The 14676-nt window shown below is 43.7% G+C and overlaps 1 long non-coding RNA gene across 1 annotated transcript; it reads right to left on the reverse strand.

The window, feature by feature from the left end:
• Positions 1-295: 295 nt before the first annotated feature.
• On the reverse strand, positions 296-10531 carry LOC144670302 (uncharacterized). Its single transcript, XR_013573845.1, has 3 exons — positions 10144-10531; positions 9701-9764; positions 296-1162 (listed from the first exon to the last, which is right to left on the reverse strand). It is a non-coding gene; the product is annotated as an uncharacterized LOC144670302 (long non-coding RNA).
• Between the last annotated feature and the right edge of the window lie 4145 nt (positions 10532-14676).

Raw genomic sequence — 14676 nt, forward strand, 5'->3', positions numbered from 1 at the left:
TGGATCATATCAAACAGCTTAGGCCTTCAGCTGTTCACAACAGGCAAAGTGCTGAGCATACTCACCAACATCCTGCTTGAAAAGCTCAGAACATAGTATCCAACATTGGATGTGATTTCACAGAAGGAGAATACTTACTGACCAATCCCGATTGTGCTAAGAATTACACGAACATCTGTTATGATCCCGGCTTATGGTAAAACTGGATAAGTTCCCAGAGTGAAACCTGGTTTGATAGAACCCAACATGTGTAGGATGTGAGAAAAGAGAAGAAATTCACAGGTATTTGCTCATGAACTTTGAACACAAAAAATAAAATATTTATTAAAACAAGAAAAACAAACTACATTAACCAGACAAAACAGTCAGAAAGATCTCAATACAAACAAAAGAAGGTGATTCAATTTCCCAACATTCCTTTGCCCAACAATATCTTTACAGATGGATAAACCAGTGAAGAGTTACCACGGGCTTGTCACAAAGGCTTCTTTCTTGGGACTGGCACATGTGCAAACCGTTTTCTTCTGGTGAATTCTTGAGCATTCACTTGATCCTTCTCAACCAAAACTTATCTCACCCAAAATAACTGCACTTTATACTCACTGTTTCAGTAGCAACACCACCGAACTGATCACGACAATGAGTCCTATAACTGACTCTGCAGTTAACTATTGTCCCAGTAGCCTAAGAAAAACTTGGTGGACAATCATTCCCTGATTCCTTCCCAGGGAAATGCCTGGAGCAATCAGAGTCGACTTGGCTGTTTGAAATAAGACAAATGCTTGGCAGTTAACTCTTCCCTGTTGCATTCCCATGGCAATGCCTCTACCAATCAGCAAATATTTGTCATCCAATCAGCACCCCCTTCTCATGCAGTATAAAGTTTTGTTCCCTTTGAGATTTGGTATACTTGTATCTGTTCTGAAAGTTAATGTCTTTTCAATGAGTTATTTAAGGTTTGTTAACATAATATTAATTACATTACTTAGCTTAGGAAAAGACGGTATTATTTGTTGTTGAGCACATATACATAGAGGTTAGCTGGGAAATAGGGTTGTGAAGCAGCAGAGCTGTGAGACTAAACAAGTAAATAAAATCTCTCGATCAATACAATCTCTGTGTCTTGGCTCAGCTTCACCAACTGGTTTGGATCCCATTAACACTGAAGAGGGAAAGACAAAAATTTTCAACATCATGTCCCTTTTTTCAGGAACTCTCACGTTCTGCATTCCTAAGTGACAATTTCTACATAAATCTGTTACATTTCTAATCGTTCCCAGTTCCAATAAAATGTCATGACCTGAAGCCACAGGTGCTTCCAGATCTGCTGTGTATTTCCAGCATTTCCTGTGTTTATTTCAGATTCCCAGCATCCAGAATATTTTGCTTCTACATTTCCATTTTTTTATCGGTTGTTACTGTGGGATAAATTTTATATCTGCCTGGCCCTTGCACTGTGTCTGTGTCGGATATGAGGTGTACATGTCGGTCTCTAACATACATGTGTGCCTATGGAAAAGGACTGCCTGTGCAGACAGTTTCTACCCTGATCCTTACAACTCCTCTCACACCAAGTGAGATCAGACAGATACAGGCTCCCTTGCACAGATACAGAAAGATGTCACACAGACACTAGCATTAGTCTAATTTTGGGCACCAAACCGTTGGAAATACGTGAGGGTTTTAGAAAGAGTGCAGAAAAGCTTTATAAGAATGGTTGTAAGGGTGAGGGGCTTTGTTACATGGAGAGATTTGAGAAGATGTGGTTACTCTCCTTCAAAAAGAGAAAGCTGTGAGGAGGTTTGGTAGAAATGTTCAAAATAATGAGTGTTCTAGACATAGTAGATAATGATAAAAAGGTCCTGTGGGCAGTAGGCATCGATTTATGGTGGTTGGCAAAAGTACTAATGGAGGAATCAGGAAAAATCTTTTCATGCAGGAAGTCATTAGGATCTGCAACTCACTGCCTGAGAATGTGCTAGAGACAGGAGAAAGTGGGTTTGTCAAAAGGGAATTGGATAAGCACCTGAAGGGAAAAGGTTTGCCAGGCTGTGGTGAGAGGGCTGGGGATCAGAAGTAGCTGAGTGGCTCTGGTGGAGAACAACAACAGACACGAAGGGCCGAATGGCCTCTTGCTGTGCTGTAAGTATTCTAAGCGTGTATGTATTTAATTGTAGGATTCATTCTGTCTCACTACCTCTCTGGTAAAGGATTTGAGTGTCTGATTCATTATGTATCTGTCAGTCTCTAGGGATGTGTGTGTATGTTTCACTCTGTATTGCTGTCTCTGGTACACTGTGTGAGTGTGAGGTGAATATACTTCATTGGGCCATCTGGTCGAATTGGTACATTATTCCACAAGATACTCCACCCAGAATACTTCATGTACCATTATCTGCTGATCCATGAAATCCATTCTTCCTCCTATACTTACCTAGCTTTCTCTTAAATACAGCTGCGCTAATCGACTCAACTGCTCAAGACGACAACAACTTCCAAATTCTACAGATTCCATAAATTATATTGAATTTTTTAATCGGATTTAATACTCATATCTCTGTGTCGACCCTATCACATCCCATCACTTATTCCTCACATTGGCCTGTTTCTGCAACACCAACAGTTCATGTGAGTTCCCTCCGCTATGTTGCAGTTCTCGGTTCTGGCCAGTAGAGGTCAGCACACTCTGCTAGGTCGAACTTTACAGATCAGGGATGGACACAACAGGCAAGAATTGTTCACATTATATTGGGAGGGGAAGGGATTTATTCTGTATCTGTCACTCACTGGTGCTTTGTGAAAGACACTCTGAACCTGTCAGTCTTGTTTACCGTATGTGAGTGTGGATACATTCTCTGTGGAACTGTAGGTGAATGTTGAATTCATTCTGCTTCTGTTGATATCTGGTACAATATATCTGAGTCACAGTCAGTCTGTATCTTGCATTTCCAGGTGCTGCATGAGTGTTGGGTCACGTTTTGAGCCTGACAGTGGAATGGTACGTGTGCAATGGATGTGTTCTATCAGTCACTTTCTGGTATTGCAAGTGAGCTCGGTACTCACTCTGAATTTCTTAATGGTGGTGGTGGTTTGTGAGTGTGCATGTGTTTCACTCTTTGCCAGTCACTGCTATTGTATGTGAATGTGGAAACCATTCGGAATCTGATTGTCTCTGGTATTCCTGGGAGTGAAGTTTCAGACTGCATTTGTTATTCCCTGGAACTGTGTATGAGTTTGGCAGGCATTCTGATCTGTCACTAGGGGAGTAGGTGAGTGTAGGATTCATATTCCAAATTTCATTGTCTGGCACTCTATAGGAACTGGGGATGATTTTGTACCTGAATGTCTCTGGTGTTGTTTTTGAGCATGACAATCATATATATCTGTCAGGCTCTCCTACTGTGTGGGTTTAATTCTGGATCTGTCAATGGCATTCTATGTCTGTGGTATTGTTATGTAGGTTGGGAATCATATGTGTCTTTCATTCCCTCGTGTTGTTTGTGAGCATGAGATTCATTCTATATCTGTCAGTGGGATTAATTCTGTATCTGTCAGTGTCTGCTACTGTATGAAATTGTGCGATTCAATTGGTATATTTCATTCACTAGTATTGTATGTGGAAGTGGATTTATTGTGAGTTTGTGCGTGTGTCTGTGTGTGTGTGTGTGTCTGTGTGTGTGTGCGTGTGGACTTTTATTTGTTTCTGTCAGCACTTGTTACTCTATGTGACTCTTGGACCCTTTCTACAGTCTCTCAGTGGTATCATTGGTGTGTCAGAAAAATTTTGTATCATGCACACTCAAATATTGTGAGTGAGTGCAGTGAACAGCTTGTGTCTCTCAGCATCTGGCACTGAACATGTGTTTGAGAATTATTCTCTATCTGTCAGTCTCTGGTACTCTGGGTGGGAATGGGATTTATCATGTAACCTTCAGTGTCTGGGATTGTTTGTAAGATTGGGTTAATTGTATATAAATTTCCAGCACAGCCACAGGCCACTAATGTGGTCGGCTTAAGCAAACTATATGTGTGAGTTTTGGCGCAGTATTAAATCTCTGTCACTTTGAACACAATTGGGAAAGATAATGCATCCTTCAATCTGATACTGGATGGGTGTGCAAGTGTAACTCAAGTTGTACTAATCGATTTGATCTGTGACATTCAGTCTGATTCTGAGTAAGAACTTTGACATGAAGGTAAAATGGAGCTGAATCTGGAATTGTTACAGTATTTCCATTTGACACTGTGTGAGGATGGAGGATTAGTATGTAATCTATAGCTCAGTTCATATTCATCAAATTGATATTGTATCTTTTAGTTTCATAATCAGGGTGAGTTTTAAACTAGAAACTGAATTTCTGTCTCAGGTTATACTAGCTTTCAGGATATCTCAAACTGATAATGTACTTGAGATTTGAACTTGTATCTCAGATATATGTCACAACACATTATGGGAATGAATAGTGCAATTTATAAACTCATGGCATGTGCGAATACTGGACTGGTAATTAACATGAATCTCAGCATGCATCATTAACGTTAAGCCTGTGAGCTTGTAACTGGAAACATGTCAGTTTCACCTGATATTTAACTTGTAGCGAAGGCAGCACTATTGTGGGATTGACCCAGTGAGAATTTGATAGTGGGTGAGAATTTGGACTGGGATTTATGGACACTCCAGTCTGCAGGTGAAATGGATACTACGCCTATCTCTCCTGCTCTGTTTGATTCGTGGATGGAAAATGACTCTGGAAGTATTTATGCTGCCTGAGACTGTGAAACTGATGACCTGTCTGTGTCTCTGTGCTCTGTCAGTGATAATGTACATACTGTGTGTGAGAAGGAGCTGGCGGGAATCTTCATTCCAATTTGGCTGGAGGAAACATCTCATTTATTCTGGTTCCTTCAATTATTTGCCTGCTGGAAAAAAGGATATTTTAGAATTCATCTACAGGTGAGGTATAAGATACTGATTCCATGAGTTTAATCCCTCGATCAATAATCATTATGAATGGTCTGGGAAGTCTGGGAAGAGTGCCCTCTGCAATTACCGTCGCCATGAAGCAGTCTCGGAAGAGTTTCCTTAAATTTGGTCAGTGGTCAGGGACAGGAGGGTGTGACTATGAGTGGCACAGGTAGAGGAATCCAGGAAGTAGCACTGCAGGAGACTCAGTCCTTGCCATTAACCAACAGGTTCGAGATTCTTGCTCCCTGTGTGGACAAGAGCGGGGACTCTAGGGAGGATGAGCAAACTGACCATAGCACCATGGCACAGGGAGCCATTCAAGTGGGGAGAGAAAAGAGAAATGTAGCTGTACTCGGGGATAGTATAGTTAGGGGAATGATACTGTTCTCTGTAGCCAGGATTGAGAGTCCCGAAGGCTGTGTTCCCTACCTGGTGCCAGGGTTAGGGATATCTCATCTGGGCTGCAGAGGAACTTGGAGTGGGTGGGGAAAGATCCAGTTGTCGTGGTCCACGGAGACACCAACGATAGAGGTAGAACAAGGAAAGAGGTTCTGCTGAGGGAATACAAGCAGCTAGGGGCTAGGGGCTAAATTTAAAAGCAGAACCAACAAGGTAATAATCTCCTACCTGAGCCACAAGCTAATTGGTATCGGGTCAATAAGATTAAAGAGGTGAATGTGTGGCTCAAAGTTTGGTGTGGGAGAAATGGGTTCAAATTCATGGGACATTGGCACTAGTACTGGGGAAAGAGGGAGCTATTCCATTCGGATCAGCTCCACTTTAATCAGGCTGGGACCAGTGTCCTTGCGAATTGTATAACTAGGGTTGTAGATAGGGTTTTAAACTAAATAGTGGCGGGGGCTGGGGTTCAGTTGCATGGAAAGAGAAAAATCAAAGTTTAAGGAGAGGGTAAGAGTGCAGGTTAGTGACGAGGCTGATTGTTCCCAAGAAGTGAAAGGAATGGACAGAGTGTGTGAACACCATATTGCACCAAAGAATCATAAAAGCATAGGGACAATTGAGAACAGGGCAAACTTAAAGGCTTTGTATCTGAATGTGTGTAGCATTCAGAATAAAACTAATGAGTTAAAAGCACAAATAGAGATAAATAGGTTTGACTTGGTGGCGATTACTGAGACGTGGTTACAGAGAGAACAGGTATGTGAGCTGAATATCCAAGGGTACTCAGTGTTTCAGAAGGATAGGCAGGAAGGAAAAGGAGGTGATGTAGCTTTGTTAGTAAAGGAAGAGAACAGTGCTATAGTGAGGAATCAAATAGGCACTGGAGAGCAAGATGTAGAGTCAGTGTGCGTAGAAATAAGATTTCATGCATGAATTTCTGAAAGCTAGTATACAGGCACAGCAGGTAATAAGAAAGGCAAATGGATTTGTGGCATTTATTGCTAAAGGAATAGGGTATAAGAATAGGGAATTGTTGTGGCAACTTTACAAGGCATTGGTGAGACTGCACCTGGAGTACTGTGCACTGTCTTGGTCCCCTTACTTGATGAAGGATGTATTTGCATTGGAAGCAGTTCAGAGGTGGTTCACTAGATTGATTCCAGAGATGCGGGTCTTGTCATAAGAGGAGAGATTGAGCAGTTTAGGCCTATACTCGCTGGAGTTTAGAAGTGTGAGAGGAGACCTAATTGAGGTATATAAGATACTAAAAGGGATAGACAAAGTAGACATGGAGCGCATGTTTCCCCTTGTGGGGCATTCTAGAACGAGAGGCCATAGTTTTAGGCTGAGGGGTGATAGATTTAAATCAGGGATGAGGAAGAATTACTTTTCTCAAAGGGTTGTGAAACAGCTGAATAAATTTAAGGAGGAGATAAACAGATTTTTAATTAGTAACGGGTTGAAAGGTTATGGGGAGAGGGCGGGAAATTGGAGTTGAGGCCGAAATGAGATCAGCTATGATCGTATTGAATGGCGGGGCAGGCTCGAGGGGCTGAATTGCCTACTCCTGCTTCTTGTTCTTATGTTCTTATGAATGGTTTGAGAGGCTGTAGCCAGATTCTAGCTCTGATTGGACAGACCCTTCTCGATCCAATTCTCAACTAATCAGAGAGCCAGGTAGAAGAAACTGTAAGTTCTGACTGGCTTATATTTTCATATTTGAAAAGCCTGCCAATTTCAGATCATGTGGGGATAATTCTATTTCCAGTAATTTCTGGTAATGAATGAAACTTTGGGATTCATGCTGTACCTTCTAATTCTGTGACTTGTACATGAGAGAGGTTTGTTCTGTATCTGTCAATCTCCATTTTTCTTTTTGTGATGGTGGAATTCATTCTCTATCTGCTAATCTTGTACCATGTGAGACTATAGGATTCTCTCTGTATCTGTCACTTGCTGAACTGCATGTGTGTGAGGGATTTATTATGTATCTGTCAGTCTCTGTTTCTGTATGCAAGTGCTGATATCAACCTGTACTGCCCAGTCTCTGCTCTGCTCTGTGAGTGTGGTCACATTCACTGTCTGTCATTGTTGTGTGTGACTGTGGGATTCATTCTGTGATCATCAGCCCTTGGGACTCAGCCAGTGTGAGAGTCAGTCTGCATCTCTCCATCTCTCATCCATTGTCAGGTTAATTCTGTAACTGACATTAATTGGAGCTGTGTTGTTATGGCCTTAATTCTGCATCTGTTAGCCTCTGGTTTGGGATGTGGATTTAGGACATATTCCATATCTGACAGACTCTGGTGCTGAATGTGACAATCAATTTAACTTTCTATCTGTCAGTCTTAATGCAAAATAATTTGTAATTGTGTATCTGTCTGTCTATGGTACTGTATGTGAGCATGGGATGAATTATGTACCTGTCAGTCATGGAACTGAATGTGATTTTGTGACCCATTCCATCTGTCAGTCCCCAGAATTACAAGTGAATGTGGAGCTCATTCGGTAGCTGCCAATATCTGGAAGTGAGTGTGAGTTTGAGGTCAGTTCTGCAGTCATCTGTCTTTGACTACATGTGTGCTTCATTCATTCTGTATGTAACAGTCTCTGGGCCTGTAACCAAATGTTGATTTCTCTCTGTATCTGTCAGTTGTGGGACTGTGTATGAGTGCAGGATAAATTATATGAATGTCATTCTCTGATACTATGTGAGTGTGGGATTCGATTTGCTTCAATATATCACTTGTGAAATAAAAAGTGTTCTATTCCGTGCTTCCTTTCAGTTACGTGTAAAGTGCAATATTGTTGCATTCAATCTGTATGTGTCCAAGTCTTGTCTTGCATGTGGATTTATTATTCTTTCTGTATCAGTAGGTCCAGGGTAATTTACATGAGAGGGAGATTAATTCTAACCGTAACATCTGTGAATGTGGCACTCAGGCTTTTGCTGTCCATATCTGGAAATAATTGTGTCACTGATGTTGATTTTACTTTTTTCTTCATCTGTTAATGTCTGTGAATGAGATTTGTCTTCTGCCTGTCAGTCGGTGGCACTTTAAATGACTGCTTTTGGTCTCTGCCTTATTGTCTTTTTCTGTGTGTCGTCCTGTGGGGTTTCTTTTCTGCATTTCAGGGTTTGGTCCTCTGTATAAAGTGGGATTAATGCAGTGTATGTCAGTTTCTGGTGAGCGTGGACATACCTGTGTATTAGTCAATCTCTCAAACTGAATGTGAGTGTGCATTAATTCAGTTTTCATCAGCATCTGGCCCACACTGAGGGTGGGAATCATCCAACATCTGTCAGTTTCTGGTATTGTATGTGAATGTGCTGCTCATTCTGTGTCATTACCTTGTAAAGGGTGTGAGTGAGGGGTTTATTTCTACCTGTCACTGTGCAATACCGAATGGGATTATGAGTTTCATTCTGTATTTTTCAATCTCTACTGCTCGATGTGAATGTGTTTATTTTTGGCCGTCAGTCTCAGGTACAATAAGAGACTCTGGAATTTATTATACCTTTGCCAGTCTCTGGTTGGGTATGTGACAGTGTGCTACATTCTACATCTTTCACTCAATGGCAATGGAAATGAAAGTAGCTTTAATTCTGAATTTGTCAATCCCTGGAATGAATTTGTATTTGGAATTTGTTGTTCTTATGTCTGTTTCTAGACTTTCATGTGTGTGTGGGGTTCATCCTCGATCTATGTGTCTCTGCCATTGAATGCAAGTGTGGGAGTTTTCTGTATTGGTACTTAACCTGCATCTCAGGCATGATCTACAGGCTACGTTCAGTATTTCTGTGCGAGTTGTGTAGTGGTATTAAATTTGTATCTGTGAGAACAAATTGAAGTGATAATATACGCATCAATCTGATGCATGGTCCGTTATGTAATTCCTGCAGTTTGAAAAAACGGAATTCATACTTTAATTGTACATTCTAGTCTAACACTTCATCAGATTTTGGAACTGGTATTTAATGTGTAACTCACTCTACATTCTGTGATGCTTAGTAGCAATACATCCTGCATCTTACAATAAGGTAAATGTTGTCTGATGTGGTTAATAACTGGTATTTAATTTGTGGCCAAAGTGCCACCGTGTATTTAAATCAAATAGTGGCTGTGCTTTTGTCCTGGGATTGATGTACCTAGTCCTCAGGTGTACTGGGTTGGAGGGAAATGGAAACAACTTATCCAACCAATTATCTGTTTGACTCTTATATTGAAAGGGCGACTCTCAACCTTGGGGTCTATGTCGGTCTCTATATGATATATGTTGGCCTAAAGACCTGGCAGTATCTCTGTGCTTTGTGAGTGATATTGTACTTACTGTGAGTTGGAATCATCACGCTGCACTTTTCCTTGTTTCGAGGAATCATCCGGTTCCTTCAATTCTTTCCGTACACACAGAAAACATAACTCCATTACCCGAAGAATAGGTGAAGTAGAAGATACAAAAGTGATCAATATATTTTATAAATAACTGTTATTATAATGAACAATCAACAAAGGAAAACTAGCAGCACCTCAGTGTCTGACCCCACCACATTACTGGAGCAATTTGTTTTTGCTCATCTGCTATTTTGAGCGATTTTACAACAATTTTATGACATTCAGAAACAACCCGTCCTGTGCACTGCTCCTTGAATTAGACTATCCGATGGAGGAGTGACTTTCGCAAGGGTCAGATTTCTATTTGCTGCTCCATTTCAACTAACAGTACACCCGGAAACAAGCAGGTACTGTTTAAATTGTCTCTTTCACACTTCTCACCTGGTGCCTGAAATTGATCTTCTTTGTGTAACTGGAAACATTGTTACTGTGCGGCTATTTCCCCCGCCATTCTCTGTCCAATAACAAGGGACAGTGGGAGCCGGGACTAAGCCAGGAAGCTTCACTCGGGTTTGGGGAGAGAAAGCAGCAATGATCTTCAATGGCGAGTTCTTCTCACTCTGTCCAGACACTGCTCGAGAATGGCCTCTCCCTTCCCCCCGCTCACTCCATGTTCCGGGAGCAGCTCGTGTTCCAGGGAGCCCATTAAAAACAGCCGCCGCCTCCGCCTCAGCTGCCCGGACACTCAATGCCAATCTCTGAGCATATCTGCGGACGCGGCTCCAAACCGATGCGCTGCTTTAAGCAGATGCTGTTTGTTCACTTCCCTCTGGGGCGGTGATGTCTCCGATCGCTGCTGAATTAAACCCTATTCCGCTCACTGAGTGAATGACGCTCTCAGCCATTGTTGGTGGAGTACTTGCGCATGCGCTGTTATCCTCATGTTGACGACACCGGGGACGGGTTTAAACAGCGCATGCGCAGATCTCCGCGGCGACAATTCAAACGCTAAAATCAATGGGAATTTTCCCCATTTCACTCTCATCACAGAGAGAACAAAATCTCCGAACCTGTGTCGGCGCGGGGGGCAAGGGGCGTTGGGTGCGAGTGGACGTGTGGCGGTGGTACACTGGTGGGTAAAGGCCGCTTTACAACATCAATTTTAACACAGGAGATTCCCCCAAACAGCTTGTAAAATGCTGGAACCGTGTGTGTATGAGGATGGTGATGTTACTGAGGATGATTCCTGTTTTAGAATAGACTGTGTTTAGGTCGGAATATTACTGAGTGTTAATTATAACGAGAGCATATTTCAAAGCTCCGGGTTTGCTGAAACTCCTGACTGTGAAGCCCGGGTCTGTCCGGGTTTGTGTCTCGGTTCCATTGGTAATAAACGGGTTCAAAATGGCGGTTGCAGAAACTGGAGGAGGAGCTGAAAGATCAGGGGCTGTTCTCTCTCTGTCTGTCACTCCGGCTCTCCCCCCCGCCTCCCGCTCTCTGTTTAATCTTCACTCCGTCTCCTCCCCTCCCTGCTCTCACTCCGCCTTTTACAGTCAGGTCCGGGCGAGCTGTATTAAAGAGGAACGTGAAGCAGTTCGTGTCTCATATTCTGCAGCGATCTGAGTGAAGAATCATCATGTCTGGCAGAGGGAAAGGAGGCAAAGGACTGGGGAAAGGCGGAGCAAAGCGGCACCGCAAAGTGCTTCGTGATAATATCCAGGGCATCACCAAACCAGCAATCCGCCGCCTGGCTCGCCGTGGCGGTGTCAAGCGGATCTCGGGTTTGATCTATGAGGAGACTCGCGGGGTGCTGAAGGTTTTCCTGGAGAATGTGATCAGGGATGCGGTCACCTACACTGAACACGCCAAGCGCAAAACGGTCACTGCCATGGATGTGGTGTACGCTCTGAAACGCCAGGGCCGCACTCTCTATGGATTCGGCGGCTGAACAACTCGACCCTTTCTACCAAACACAGAACAAAGGCTCTTTTAAGAGCCACCCAAAACGTCACATTAAGAGCACTGACCTGAATTCGAAAAGCCCGCCAATTCCAGTGTTGGAAAATGCAACATAACCTTAATTTTCAGGCAACAATTTTTAATCTCTCACTTTATGATCTGTTATATTGCACTCCCTGTCACAAAATCTTGGCGCTATTTTAGGAACAGTCTGAATTTGTCAATTTCCTTTCAGCGACCGTGATCTGTCAGACCGGGAACAGCGGGAGAATCGAGCCGGTCCCTTTCCCCGCTCTTTATCGTCATGAACTGCCCAGAATGAGGGTAATGGGAAGGGGTCTGAAGCCCCCAGTACCGGTTCCATTTTATTACCCACTCCAGACCTCTAAGCGAGCGGCGATTTTAAGGGTTGGTTGTGCTGTAGGGAGCAATGGACAGTCCTTCCATTTTTGCCTGCGAAATCCAGCACTGACTTTACACAGTTCAAACAACAGACTGGTGCTCCTGTCCAAAAATGAGCAGGTTCACCAGAATGATGCCGGGTTTAAAAATTGTCGGAATAGGTTAAATGAACAGGAATTTCATTCGGGTTAGGAAATATTGAATTGCAGTGAAAATGGTATTTTTAATTTAAAAAAATGGAGGAACAAAGTATTCTGATGTCGAGACGGGAAACGGCTCGAAATAAAGGCGGAATCTTTGAAATGATCGATTAAAAACAACTCGACCAATGGGGTCCTGAGTTGCCAGGGGTTAATTCATTGGTTAGATTTAGGATAAAGCTGCCTGGGTGTAAGGCTGCAGCCAATTACTGTTCGGAGCGGTTCCTCATAGAGTTTAAAAAGACGGGTTGTAGAGCAAATTGTATTAATAGTTCTTGCATCTCAGACTGTTGCGAGTCTGTTCAGAAAATGGCCAGGACCAAGCAGACAGCGCGCAAATCGACCGGAGGGAAAGCTCCCCGCAAACAGCTGGCTACCAAAGCGGCCCGGAAGAGCGCTCCAGCCACGGGCGGAGTGAAGAAGCCTCATCGCTACAGACCCGGCACTGTGGCTCTGAGGGAGATCCGCCGCTACCAGAAATCCACCGAGCTGCTCATCCGCAAACTGCCCTTCCAGCGCCTGGTGCGAGAGATCGCTCAGGACTTCAAGACAGACCTGCGCTTCCAGAGCTCGGCTGTCATGGCCCTGCAGGAGGCCAGCGAGGCTTACCTGGTGGGGCTCTTTGAGGACACCAACCTGTGCGCCATCCACGCCAAGCGAGTCACCATCATGCCCAAAGACATCCAGCTGGCCCGCCGCATCCGGGGGGAACGCGCCTAAAACCCGGCTTCGGCACCAAGTACAACAACGGCTCTTTTAAGAGCCACTAAATCGACACATGAAAGAGCTGCGATATCCTGTTTACCACTCCAGCACTTAGTACACTGTATCTAGGCAATGTCTAAGTTGCATCAGTTTATTTTTTCTTGTCTACAAACCTCTTGTGGGATTGATAATCACAGACAATGCAGTTGTAAATTGTAGCGCAAATGGTGTCTTAATTTCAGCAGAAAATTGGGACTGCGGTCACCTTAGTGCTCTAGGATACTTCCAATAAATGGCGGCGCTGATAATGTATTAAATACTGCGAGCAGACATCAATCCCGGGCAAAGGGTGAGCTGCGGGTTCCAAGTCAGTGCTCATGAAGTCAATAAAGACAACTCCCTGAGCAACAAACGTGTATCCCTCCGGTGCACAGATATATCATAGAATATCAAAGAATTTGCATAGCACTGGAGACCATTCAGTCCTTTCGTGTCTACATTTGCTCTCCAAATGAGTGTTACGACCTAATGCTTCCCCCCGCCCCATCCCTGCACAGGTCTGGCAGCATCGGTGTGGGGACAGAGTGACCGTCCCGAATCGGCATTACGCTTCATCAGAACCAGAATGAAATGAGTTCAGACAGCGAGCAGCCCTTTCACAGACTCTGTGAGTGGCTCTGAAAAGAGCCTTTGGGTTATTAGATTAAAGAATGGCCGCTTCATTTGGTCTTCGAGGCCGCAGCGGCGCCGGTTTTCTTGGGCAGCAGCACGGCCTGGATATTAGGCAGCACCCCGCCCTGAGCGATGGTCACTCCTCCCAGAAGCTTGTTGAGCTCCTCGTCGTTGCGGACGGCCAGCTGCAGGTGTCTGGGGATGATGCGGGTCTTCTTGTTGTCCCGGGCCGCGTTACCGGCCAGCTCGAGGATTTCAGCCGTCAGATACTCGAGCACAGCAGCCAGATAGACCGGGGCTCCGGCACCCACACGCTCAGCATAGTTGCCCTTTCTCAGGAGCCTGTGAACACGGCCCACCGGGAACTGCAGTCCAGCCCGGGAGGAACGAGATCTGGCCTTGGAGCGAGCTTTCCCGCCGGTCTTTCCTCTTCCAGACATTTCACAATCTCACAAACACTTTCACAAAGAATGAGGAAATGCTTTCGCATTCGCTTCTCTTATAGCTTCGGGAGGAATGGTGCTGCGGGAATTGCTGATTGGTCATTTTGTTTTGCGTCACATAATGTTGTTCATATCACCAATCAGATATCTACTGAACTCACCAATCCGGAGACTCCACGCAAGAGGGCGGAAAATACCGGCGCCAAATTTTAAGATTCCAACTGATTTTTCTTTGAAATTTTAAAAGCCCGCCAAATTTGTAAAAAAAAAGCCAAGAAAGAACGGATCGAACATAGTACTAATTGGATAAAAGCAAAATACTGGTGATGCTGGAAATCTGAAACAAAAACAAAAATACCTGGAAAAATTCATCTGCGGAGAGGAACAAAGTTGACGTTTCGAGTTCTAATTGGAAATGCTTACTCAGTATTTAGTATTTGAATGTTACATTCACTGGATCTCTCTCTCAGAAAAACTACAGTTTTTCGTATATTTCAGTTTCTGATTTTCTGTCTGGGTTTATGTGTATCTGAAAACAAGTCGAAAATAACGGCGCAAACTTACGGAATGTATTTTTTTATTCGACATCGAAA

Source organism: Cetorhinus maximus, chromosome 31 (assembly GCF_964194155.1).
Source record: "Cetorhinus maximus chromosome 31, sCetMax3.hap1.1, whole genome shotgun sequence".
In the NCBI taxonomy this organism is placed as follows: Eukaryota; Metazoa; Chordata; class Chondrichthyes; order Lamniformes; family Cetorhinidae; genus Cetorhinus; species Cetorhinus maximus.